The sequence below is a fragment of the Dunckerocampus dactyliophorus genome, chromosome 18 (assembly GCF_027744805.1).
Source record: "Dunckerocampus dactyliophorus isolate RoL2022-P2 chromosome 18, RoL_Ddac_1.1, whole genome shotgun sequence".
Classification (NCBI taxonomy): domain Eukaryota; kingdom Metazoa; phylum Chordata; class Actinopteri; order Syngnathiformes; family Syngnathidae; genus Dunckerocampus; species Dunckerocampus dactyliophorus.
The window spans coordinates 17,127,099-17,139,108 of NC_072836.1; the positions used below are offsets into that span (position 1 = coordinate 17,127,099).

A 12,010-nucleotide genomic window follows, 5' to 3' on the forward strand; every position below is an offset into this window, starting at 1 on the left:
AATTGGAGCCCCCCCCCCCGACACGTAGCATTCACCTCCCACAGTGCATGACGAAAGTAAGTGGATTCCAGTTCTAGGAAGGATAGGCTGAGTCAAGATGTTTAAGCCATCTCATAGACCGCGGTGAATGGACCCCCGCTGGAGGCACATTATTTGGGCCATACTTGCTAACAGTGAGCTTATGTGACCTTTTCAAAACCAGCAGGATGCCTTGCAGGGTTCTAATTAACATGTATTGTTTTCCTAGCGACTGGGTTATACTTTCCTGTTAACTCAGGTATGAATATTTATGGACATGTGAAACCTAATGAACTATGGCTGTTATTTATGCGCAACTATGATGATGATGCCTAATTAATTTATTGTGACTGCTCCAATTAACGCCTCTTCAATTAACCACTGGGCGGTCTACAAAAAGCAAATAACTGCAGGGGTCTGCTATTGGCACAGAATCAAACAAATTAACAGCTGTGGCTGTAGGCAACCTCCCGATGACACAAGCTTAACACTAGCATTTGAAGTATGAAGTCTCGGCCAGATTTGCAGTTATTTTGCTAATATGGTGTCAGTTTGTACAGAGCAGCTTTGCACCAGACAACAGCTTTTGGATGCTTTCGCACCGCCAACATTTTTATTATCAATCTTTGACTAGTCCCTGAGATCTCCACAGTACCGGAGTCTACACACACCACCCAGTGTGTACAATATAAGGCATCCAGACGCATAAAAATGCATTCTACACTGGTCACTTGGTGTCACACAAGCATCAGATTTGATCGCCGGAACAACAGGCTTTTATTGCAGGTTTGAATTATCTCACAAGAAGCACAATAATCCCCAACATGGGCTACTATTGCGACCGTAACCCAGGCCAAGCTGAATCTCAACTCTGAACCCCTAACATGACTTCCTGTGTGCCCCCCACATTCAACTCCCCTGGTTCTGGCACACATTTACAGCAACACACACGAGCAGAAGTCTTATTTATGACTTAAATGGCTTATTTTCTTGTAGTATGTCTGTTATACCGGGTAATACAAGTGTAAAGGTTACTACAGGGGTGTCATATCATGTCTAGAGGGCTCTATTAATGTTAAAAAAACATATTTAGAAGGTTGTAAACAAGTTTTCCATGGTCTAACTTCAAAAATATTCCATTTATAAATAAAGAATTGTAGTTCGTGGAAATTCACTTACCAAACCAAACCAAAAAAACGCGATAAACAAGTGTTTTTTTCTCTCATGCACTCCAAATCATTATTAAAGTTACACAATGAAGTTGTTCTACATAATACGTTTTCAAAAGTTGCAAACAACAGCTTCTGTCCAATTATGCTTGAGTTGAATAAACATCTGGTTATATTTTCAGCATTCACAGTGCAGTATTTCATGATTTCCCATGGGAAGAAAGTGGGCTGAAGAAGGCAATCGTCACGCCCTGTATGTGTGCTTGCGTGACAGTTCATTGATGTTCCCTTTTTATGCCTCAGTTCCTGTCTTGTACCCTTATTTTGTACTGACTTCCTGTTTTGCTCCGTTCTGTGTTTTCATGGGTTACGTTTTTCCCTCGCACCTGCTGCTAATTTTGTTATCCCCTATTTACGCGCCTTTATTGCTCTTTGTAGCCCAATTCTTGCCCTGCTCTGCTACCCTTATTAAAGAAATATTTTTACCTGCATTTGGGTCCTGCTCTCTGCATTGTTGGGGTCGTCGCCACATCGCCAACAAACCAGAATGTGACAGGCATGGCTTTATATTCCATCTAAACATAGAATAATCAAAGCAATTAAAAAATCAATTGTTATATATTAATTATTATGGTATTAGATTTTAATACAAATTTGTTTATTTTTAATTTACACATTTATTGCATTAATACATGAATATGTTGTTTAATGACGATAACAGTTGCATCCTTATCTCATATGAGCTTGTGTGTATTGTCGATTGTCTTATTTTGTTTGTTTCTTTTTTATAGAAAACGTGATAGCTGACTGTTTCCCCATTTCCTTCATGTCAGACTGGGTCTTCGCCAAAAGGTCACTACCACTCGTACCAGTGAAAATCCTCAAATTCCATTGGTTTAGTGAGGATTGGCCACCACCATCACCATGTTTGGATCAACCCACATGCAAATTCAGTGTTGCATAAGAGACACCTGAGGTAACATGTCACGCTCCATTTGCACAGCGCGCTGCTGGTGTGTGATAAGGTGAGCCTCATTGAAACAGAACCAGGGGCGTCACAGGTGGGTAGCGGGTGCCCAGGCACAGTCCAAGCTGAGTAAATATTGACTCACAAGGGTTAATGTTGATATTTCAGCTCATTTCGCTCGCACGCACACTCATTAATTTACACACGATAACGCATCAGAATCCTGCTGCCGCCGCCGCGTATGTCAGCGCAGATGGTGTTAAAAGCTGTTTCACGGATAAGTTGCTGGAAATTACACCATTAATGCAAGCTCTGTCAGGATTAGCGTAGCTACTGAAGCACTGCAGCAATTTTATCCATCTGTTTTAGGCACATGTATTGCATTTAAAGGAGATGTGTGTTGCGTTGTGTCTGTTATAGACCAATGGCTTGTTATATACAGCGCTGTAAAACTATTGAGGCACGACGAACATATAAAATGTAATAAAACGTGAAACGTGAGCGAGTTGGAGTAGTTTGCACATGAGGGGTGGGCCAAAACACCTGTCGACAGGTGCAGGAGGCTCATTGAGAGTTACAGGAAACGCTTGACTGCAATACAGTAATTGCTTCCTGTTAGTTATACGCTACTTTGGGGCCTGATAAAGTAAAGGCCTTGAGGCAGTGGCTTTTTCAGCAAGATATCCAACCCTCTCACTGTAACCTGTCAAATTTGACTTGAGAATCAACAGCACGCTGCTTTTTCACTGCTGCTCTACAGTACTCACCCCGAGGTTGGCATTGATTTCTTTGGCACATGAAAGAAGTTCTTCACGGGTGGTTCTGGCAGTCAAAACTAGCATGAAGGTGAAGAGAGCCCTAAATTGGCTGAGGTGTTCCTGCAGTGGAAAACCACCTTCAAGAGAACACAAGAGGCTGTGCTTCAATCCTTCCCAGTCATTCTTGCCTATAAATGACCGCACCAGACACACAATGCTGCATCTGTCACAGCTGTCCCAGTGCCATTTTTACACCGCTCCAAAAGCCTCTCCGCTACATCTGCAGAGCTTTGCAATGTGGTGCACAGTCAATGGCCACGACATTCAGTCACTTTTGATTGACACGCTCAGAGAGGTATTATTTGATATGAAATGCTGCGGCTGGTGAGTGTGGGAAGCACATAGTGGAAAATAGAGGAGGTGACAGCGGTTGGCTAAAGACAGAGTGGCTGTCTGTCTTTGGCTTATGACTCTTGGAGTGATACGGTGACTGCATGCTATCAGTCCCGACAAATAAGGCAGCCGAAGACTCGTGATGTGAAGGAGATGAGAGGATGGAGGGTAAGAGAGAAGCCTGATAGACAGTCCATCTGCCCCACTGACCCTTTTGTCTGAGTGGACTGTCAAGTTGTCATTGGAGTGATTGAGTGTGATGTGGGAGAGAAAAGAAAAAAAGTCTGAAGAGGAAATGAGTGAAGTGAGCGAAAGGGGATGCAGACAAGCAAATGAATCACACGCCAGAGGTTAGGTTTAGATGAAGCACTCAAGTGGGAGAGGGATGACAGAAAGGAATTAGCCGCATGTGTATGTGGCAGTATGTATCTCAGCAGCCTGGCTCAACTTTAAAGTGATCCTATACAAACATCAAGCCGCGGGCGTGCAGTAAAAAGTTCATCCATCTCAAACGCCAGTAATAAAAAACATGTTATTGCAGTTGTCAAAACACTGATGTCAAAAATTTTGCGGATATCAGAATATACTTCCGGACAGCATGCTGCAACCTCTCATGAGTTATTCAGTGAGCTATAGATTGATGGTTTGGGTAAAAAGGCTGCAGATGAGTCAAACAGACACGAAATATGGCTGTCAGACACAACCGATACCATGACGTTTGAACTGCCGTATTGTCCCGACTATAAATCGCTCCAGCATATGAGTCGCATAAGTCAAAAAATGTGTCATGACAAGGAAATACATACAGTATACAGTTGTCCCTCGTTTATTGCGGTTAACTTGCTCCAGAATGTTCAGTCTAACAAATGAATTTCTGCGAAGCACAATTCAATAATAATAATTGGAATATTTTTGTAGTTGGACCATAAAAAAAACATGACTATGACATTCCAAATATGTTTTTTTTTAACCACTATTAGAGCCACGTAGCCATGAAATAACACCCCTATAGTCAACTTTACTCTCCTATTATTCTTTGTTTACATCACATTGCTAATGCGCAGGCTACAGGATAACTGCAGGGACTCAAGAGACGGCCACGGCTCCAATTTATTTATTCTAAACTGCTTTTAAGGGTTTCAAACGGAATGGGGAAGAAATACAAAATAAGACACCAAAAACCTACCACTTCCACATGGAATAGGAGAACTTCTTTTCACTCTATCATTTCGGACATGCCATGGCTGACTCCATCCGGTGTGATAGTAATGTGATGTAATGTCTCATCATTTTGTGTCATTACTGACATCTAGTGGCCAGAATACTGCATGTAACTTGCATTCAATATTTTGTATTTTCAATTTTGGACTATTAATGGGCCACAGTCAATTACAAAACAGCGATCATTTATTAATTAATTATTTTTTGAAAAAACGCAATAGCGTGAGGGAGCGATATTCGAACCGCGATGTATCAAGAGACGACTGTATAAAGTAATCCCTCGTTTATTGTGGTTAATTGTGATGAGTGAATTTCCACAAAGTAGGATTCCTTATTTATTAATGCAATATCTTGGTAGTTAGAGCATAGAAATGTTCTGTTTCTAACCTAACCTAAATATGTTTTTTTTTTAACATGATTAGAGCCCTCTAGACATGAAATAACACCCCTACAGTCGCCTTTACACTTGTATTACCCAATATAGTAGACATAATAAGAGAAATATGCCGTTTAAGACATAAATAAGACTTGCGCTCGTGGTTGTTGCTGTAAATGGGTGCTTGTGCTAGGGGAGCTAAGTGCAGGGAGGACAGGAAGTGACATCAGGGGTTGAGAGTTGAGTTTTAGCTTGTCGTGGGTTACAGCTGCAGCCGTAACCCGTGTTATTATATATTATATTATTATATTATTTACTATATTTTTAGTCATCTAGCCATTTTTATGCTTGAAAATGATTAATGTAGGTTTAAAAAAAACTTAAAATTTGCTTAGATATGCATTTTTTGGACTAATTAATAGGTCTTATTCAACCATAAAACAGCATGATTTATACATTTTTATATTTTGTGAAAATCCGTGACAGCCGCAAAATTCCAAGCACGAAGCGGCCAGGTATTACTGTAGAAGTCGCATTTATTTCACAAAATTCAAGACCAAGATATTTAATTTAAAGCAAGATATTCAACGACACAATAACACACAGAACAACAGGCTGAGTAGGTGTCCGCTATGTTAACGTAACACATTAAGAGTTATGCAGCTACACAAAAAAACCCCACATACCTGGGAGGTTGAGTAAGCTAAATTAACCTAACAAGCCAGCGAGTCCAACAAGGAAGTTATCGGTAAGCAAGTTCACCAAGCTCCCGATCTCCTTCCCCATCAATGAATATATTGAATTCTTCATCCTTGGTGTCGCTAGCCTTGAGCGCCCTCTCGCAGCTGTCGATGGTAATGCTCACTCCTGGTTCATGACAGTCACATGCTTCAGTATAAGTCACACCTGACTATAAGTCGCAGTAACAGCCAAACTATGAAAAAAAGTGTGATTTATAATCCGTAAAATACGGTAACAGTCAAAAACAATGTGTTTGCAACTGCTCCGTGTGCAAATGTGAGTCACGTTTCAAAGGTCTGCTCCCTTGCGGCTGACGTGATCGTTGTCATCCTGAAGGACTCCCGTTTTGAAATGTGAAAAATATTTTACCTGTGCGCTTGCCAAGTCATTCTATCAGAGACGACGTGCCTGAAGTGGCCTTGCGCCAAAACACACATCTGGGTGGTAAATCATTAAGATGCTTTGCCATGATTAAAGATGCTTTTTATCCCCTGAAATGCTTGAGACGAGCACCTCTGTGTATTTCCAGCTCGCAAAAATCCATGTTTAATAAAAGATTTAACGCTTGACTAATCTAATCCCAAGACTTCCTGGCTGTTTCTGCGGATTCCACGACTTGATTAAGGGTTATAAACCGTAAAACAACAGCCTTTTTAGTTCAATATAATTTTGATCTCCAAAGAAAATACCAGATGTAAACTTTGGCTTTGATTAAATGTCAGTAGTGATTCATTAATGCTTGTATTCCTTTGACGTCATCCGCTAGCACTAAGCTAATTGACGCATGTTTTCGTCCTAATGCAACGACATGATAACATATTACCAGGGTTTGCCGCCAAAACGGCATATAAATCACGTCTCCTATGCGTAATCTCCCGTGTAATTGCTTTAATTGGTCTCATTTGCGTTTGGTTGAAGTCCCCATCTGCACTGATGGGGACAGCTGTTGTCTGACTTTGCGGAGTATTTAAATGTCATGTCAGCGATTTCATTTGACACCGCGGTAACATCAGCCAACGTGGTGTCGTCGCATAACAACAGCAAGGACTAACAGGCTTCCTCCACAAATGAGTGAAGAAATTGCAGGAAGAAACCAAGTACCATTGAATAAAGCAATTACAATGTTGAGAATTTGCATATGTCAACACGTCATGCACAGTAATATTCCAATGAATATTTTTTATCACTGGTTTCTTAAAGGATTATGCAATCCAAATAATTGCATACTGACAAGATACCAAGTTACACCAGACCAGAACTCCTCACTTAACATAACAAGGTACAGAATACAGAACTTAAGTAAATTAAGTAAAGACTTTGGCTTCTGAAAACAATATGCGTTCAAAAGATTAATACATTTGCATCACAAAAATGCCTTCTCAAAAAAATCTGACCTCACAAAACGCTGTCGCCTGTGCGTTCATGTGTGTGTGACAAAGACGCTCGCGTCTACTTCCGCGACGGAGCGCCACGGCCATCTTGTTTACACATGTGTTCCACAGCGGAAGACTATGCGAATGTCTTCGTCACATTCACATGAACGCACAGGCGACGGCGCGCAGGGATACGGCGGGAGACGGATAAAACGCCGAGCGTTGTGTGAGGTTTGAGTTTTTGAGAAGGCATTTTTTATGATGCAAATGTTGTCATCTTTTGAACGCATATTGTTTTTAGAAGCGAAACTCTTTGCTCAATTTTTTCCCCAGCAACTACGTTCTTCATCACAGAATTCTGACCGGAACTGGAGACCAATTTGGGGGGGGGGTTAGTTGCTGTTATTGGACTACAATGCTGATGGGGATGTCATACAACTTCATGTCAAAAAATCCAAACTATCCCTTTTAATTTAAATCATATTGCATTGCATATTATATATATATATAGTAAATATAAAATATATTATTAGCAGGTGTACCTAATGTTGTGGTTGATTATTGTGAGTATTCTCCCTGTCAAGCTTGCTGCTGCATTCCTAAAATCATACAGTATGCAACAGGTTAGCAATAAATATTTCAACATCCTGAATTCCAACAAAATCATTCTAATCAAGAATTCCAGATTTTAGAATCCTTACTAATTTTGGAGGGATGATCTTCAAAGCAAGCAAGCATGCCTCCAGCCAGTGATTTTTTTTTTTTTTTGGGCTTAAAAAACAGGCAGTGGTAAATGGAGGGGAGGTGAGCTGTTGCTGCAAATTCAGAGGTTGGTGGCGTGACATTAAATGTGATGCAAAATACACTTTAAAAGTTGGCCGCATTCGCTCCAAGGCTCAAGTTGCCTTTCCCTGTCTGCAATGCACATATTGTGTCGTGATATGTAAGAAAAAGGAGATGGATTTATTTCTGCCAAATGTTTTATTAAGCATCCTCAGTCTCAACTGTGGCTTGCATCAGCACCAATGTCGCAAGCTTTTCTCGTGCAGTCTAGTTTCTATTCATCAGCATTTTGTGCTTAAAGAAGGTGCCTAACTAATATCAGGAGCGTGCTGGTTGTGATGGCTGGGCACATTTACTTTCACAGTTAACCTTTAACCTTCTTTAAAAAAATGCAGCGTTATTACATAACGACGTGAAACATTATTACATATTGCACCATTGTTGCATTAATGTGGCGTTACACACCCTTATTTTACTACCACTATCACAGGATGTGCGCTGCTCTTATTTTGAAGGCCGGAAGTATGGTGTGTGTGGTGAAAATGTATTTTGACTGTAAGTGAGAGAGGTAGCTGCGTGCCTCTTGCAGCTGGGGCTGTCGTCTTTATTTCACGCACGAAGTCAGCAGGCACGGGCGTCCTAAAACGTTTGGTTACATTAGCTAAATCACAACGTCGGCGGGCGCACTTGCATGCGCCGTTAAACTACGCTAACCCAGTCAGTTCACACTGGCCATTGCTGTGCAGACTTACTTCAGGAGGGGGCTGGTTAGTGTTTGGGAGGACATGCCGCAATGAATGAGCGGTCCGCTGGGGAAATATTTCCCTCACGATTACAGCATTTCATTCACAATATGTCAACACGCGTGAGAGTCCGCGTTTAACAGTAGATTCCATTCTTACTGCCCGATTCCACAATTCCGTTGCGGAAATCACTGAGCCGTACATCTTCAACAATTTCCAAGTTAAGTTTACTCGCGGGCTACCAAAACCCCACCCCAGTGGGGCCTGCTCTACTATGGTTTATGGCTTTCCTTCATTTATCACGGTTAATCACAAAGTAGGATTCCTTATTTATAAATGGAATGTTTTTGTAGTTAGAGCAAAGAAAACCTGACCTGCTAAATACGGTTTACATTATTAGAGCCCTCTTGACATAAAATAGCACCCAGTCTATATTGCTCATAAATGTAATTGTTTTAGCTGTCTCGCAGGCTGCAATATCATTTTTATGTTAGTGTTTTCCTAAGTCTAAATTTAGCTTTTGCTTGTCCTGATTGATACGTCTTTGATTATGTATGCACAACAGTCTCTTTCTTCTGGAAATGTGAAGCGAGGGGTTTCATAAATCACATCTCTCATCTCTACTTTGATTAGATTCCGTAGGGTTCACCGCATGCTGCCACTGTTTGATGTGAGGCTTTACAGGGGTACATAGGATGTATTGCATTACCCTGACAGTAGACGTCTGTTCCTGTGCCAGAGTTCGAAGAAAGTGTGACAAAGACAAATGCATTTATCCTGTACGCTGCATGACAGGCGTCAAGGTCAATATGATGTGTATTAATACATGTTTGTGTAAGATCAGCATATAACCCACACAGTATATCAAGTATTTTTGATAAATAAATGTTTATGAGCATCTACAAACATTCTTATGCTTTGCTGACATACAAATACATTTGATGTAATGTGTTTTTTACATTCTTAATTCATTTTACACAAAACACATCATTTAGTAATTAATTTAAGACAACAAATAAAGTCACTCGGGAGCCCAAAGAGCCAGCTTTTTAGTGAGCCGATCCAAAAGAAATCCAAGAATCCAAGAAGAAATTTCCATCAGTAAGCCTTAAAGGAAAACTGCACTTTTTTGCCCATCATCCACAATCCTTATGTGAAACATGAGCACATATTTCTTTCCCTTTCCTGCGAAAACAAGTTTGTATGAGCCAGCTAACATGGGAGGTACCTATTTCGACTACGAAGCCCTCTAAAAAAACCCCTCTCTAACCTATACATGCTGTGATCATGCATTAACAAGTACAATATTTACAGTATCTTCCCGTACTTTGACGATATAAAACCAAAACTTCTTTCCTAAGCGCATTGATTTGACATAGCCCGTAGAGGTAACGCTACTTCCGTCAACAACAGCAGCATAGAAACAGCGACGACACCTACAATGTCCACTCTCATTGGGATGGCAGTGTCTTCCAGCACAAGAGTTGTGCTCTAGTCCTCAGGTAAAAAATGCTGACAAATGAGCATCCTGTTGAGTCTTTGTAGCGAAACTGAGAGCCAGTAGTATCCACTCTTCCGTCTGTCCCGTTGCAGTGGCTTCAAGCGTTGTGCGTGACGCTGAGACAAGCAAGGCAAGGTTTTTTCTTCGTCAAAATAGGTACCTCCCATCACATGCTTTGTTAGCTGGCTCATGCTAACTCGTTTTCTCTTGTTAGAACGCACAGAAAAGGGAAAGAAAGGATTGTGGATGACTGGATGATAACATTTTTTTTAAAAGTGCAGTTTTCCTTTAAACTGCAACCAAAACCAAAAACGTTTCTGCAAAAAAAATGCTAGGTTTTCACAACGTTTTGCCAACCAAAAGTGGCGAGCTGGGTATTATGCTGGCGAGGCTATGGATAAAGAGGAATACCACAAGAATCTGTTATCATCGTTTTGAATCACTACAGCAATAAAGGAATGGTGCACCCCGAAGAATATTAATGGCTCCCGTCATGTTTGTCATTCTCCGTGTAACAGGAAGTAGCTGCTAACTAACAGCAAACTAACACAAATACACGCCATTATCATCTTTCTGCAGGCTTACACCAAGGCTGAAATAAATCAAAAGAAAAGTAATTGTGGAGTGTAATTGTGTCTGTTGTGATTATTATTATTATTATTATTACTATTGTTGCTAGTTATTAAAACTTCCTCTGCAAGGAAATTGCATTAATTCCGTTTTTATTCGTTGATATCATCATAACCGACTGAGGACCTCAAGCGGTCATCAGATGAACTACATTTTTAAATCTTTGAGGCGTTGAATCCCGCTCCAACTAGATGGGTAACAATTATTTCAGTCATATTAATTGTCTGTGATGGCGTTAATTAATGTCTTCTGACATATTCTGTCAGAAAAGAAAACAACACACCAGCAATCTCATGATGTGTAGAAGATGGAAAATAGTACTATTGTTGTGTTGTTATCGCAATTAATGTATCCACATTTGTTTGCTATTTAACATTTACTATTGCCTGAAAGGATGAAATTTGTTATTTGAAACACTTTCTAAATGGCAGCATGAGAAAATACAGTAAACACATAGTGACTGATAAGGCGTGTTATAGTTTTGGTTATTGACATTTAAACACAAACCGCGAGGTTGACTCACTTTGGAGACTCCTCACGAGAAAAAGATGAATTTGGATGCTTCATATGTACACTCATTTAAAATTAATATAATGACAAATTCAGCGATATTTGTATTTTTTAATACACAGTCACAAAATAGCTATGACGTCAGGCGCCATTCACGTAACTGACTTTAAAAAAATAGGCTGACCAGACACTTGAAACGTTTGATTTCACGTATTTTTACGCACGATGACAGCCTCTGTAAAAAAAAAAAAAAAAAAAAAAAACTTTTAAAAACTTTTAAAATCGCTGATTGCAAATAAGTCGAGTACACTTCCGGTTTCTTGCAGTAAAGGAAGTACTGTAGTCTCCTACACATTCATTCTGACAACCGGTATGTTTTTAAAACTTCTCATGTTACGATGGCGTTGTAAAAAACAACTTACATGGTAAATTGTGTAATTACGGATTGAACTGTGATTAACATGAAGCTAATTAAGTGGAGTCGGGGTTTGTAATCAAGGAGGAAATGACTGATTCACATCTGTAATGATATCCGCTTACTAGATTAAGGCACTCATATCATGCCAAAATCTATTTTTCCCTAAATGTTAGAAGGTTTGATAAGAAGTTTGATTAAGATTAGATTTAACGGTACACAGCTAATGTCATCCTTAGCCTTCATCTGTATGTAAATTGTTTAGTATTTGTAACTTCGAGCACATCTGCCTCCTTCAGTTCCCACGTGGTCTTTAGACAGGCTTGTCCAAACCTTGTCCACAGAAGGCCACATACAAAAAAACAAGAAATGGTGCAAGGTCTATTTTGATCATTTCTAAAGCGACACATGT

General features: G+C 40.1%; 1 protein-coding gene across 1 annotated transcript in view; it reads left to right on the forward strand.

Moving 5' to 3' along the window:
• The window catches only part of LOC129171452 (SEC14-like protein 1), a 29,975-nt gene that overhangs the window by 3,580 nt on the left and 14,385 nt on the right, over positions 1-12,010 (forward strand). The window contains 1 exon segment of the mRNA XM_054760122.1: positions 1,979-2,163. The gene's annotated coding sequence lies outside the window, so the exon portion shown is untranslated.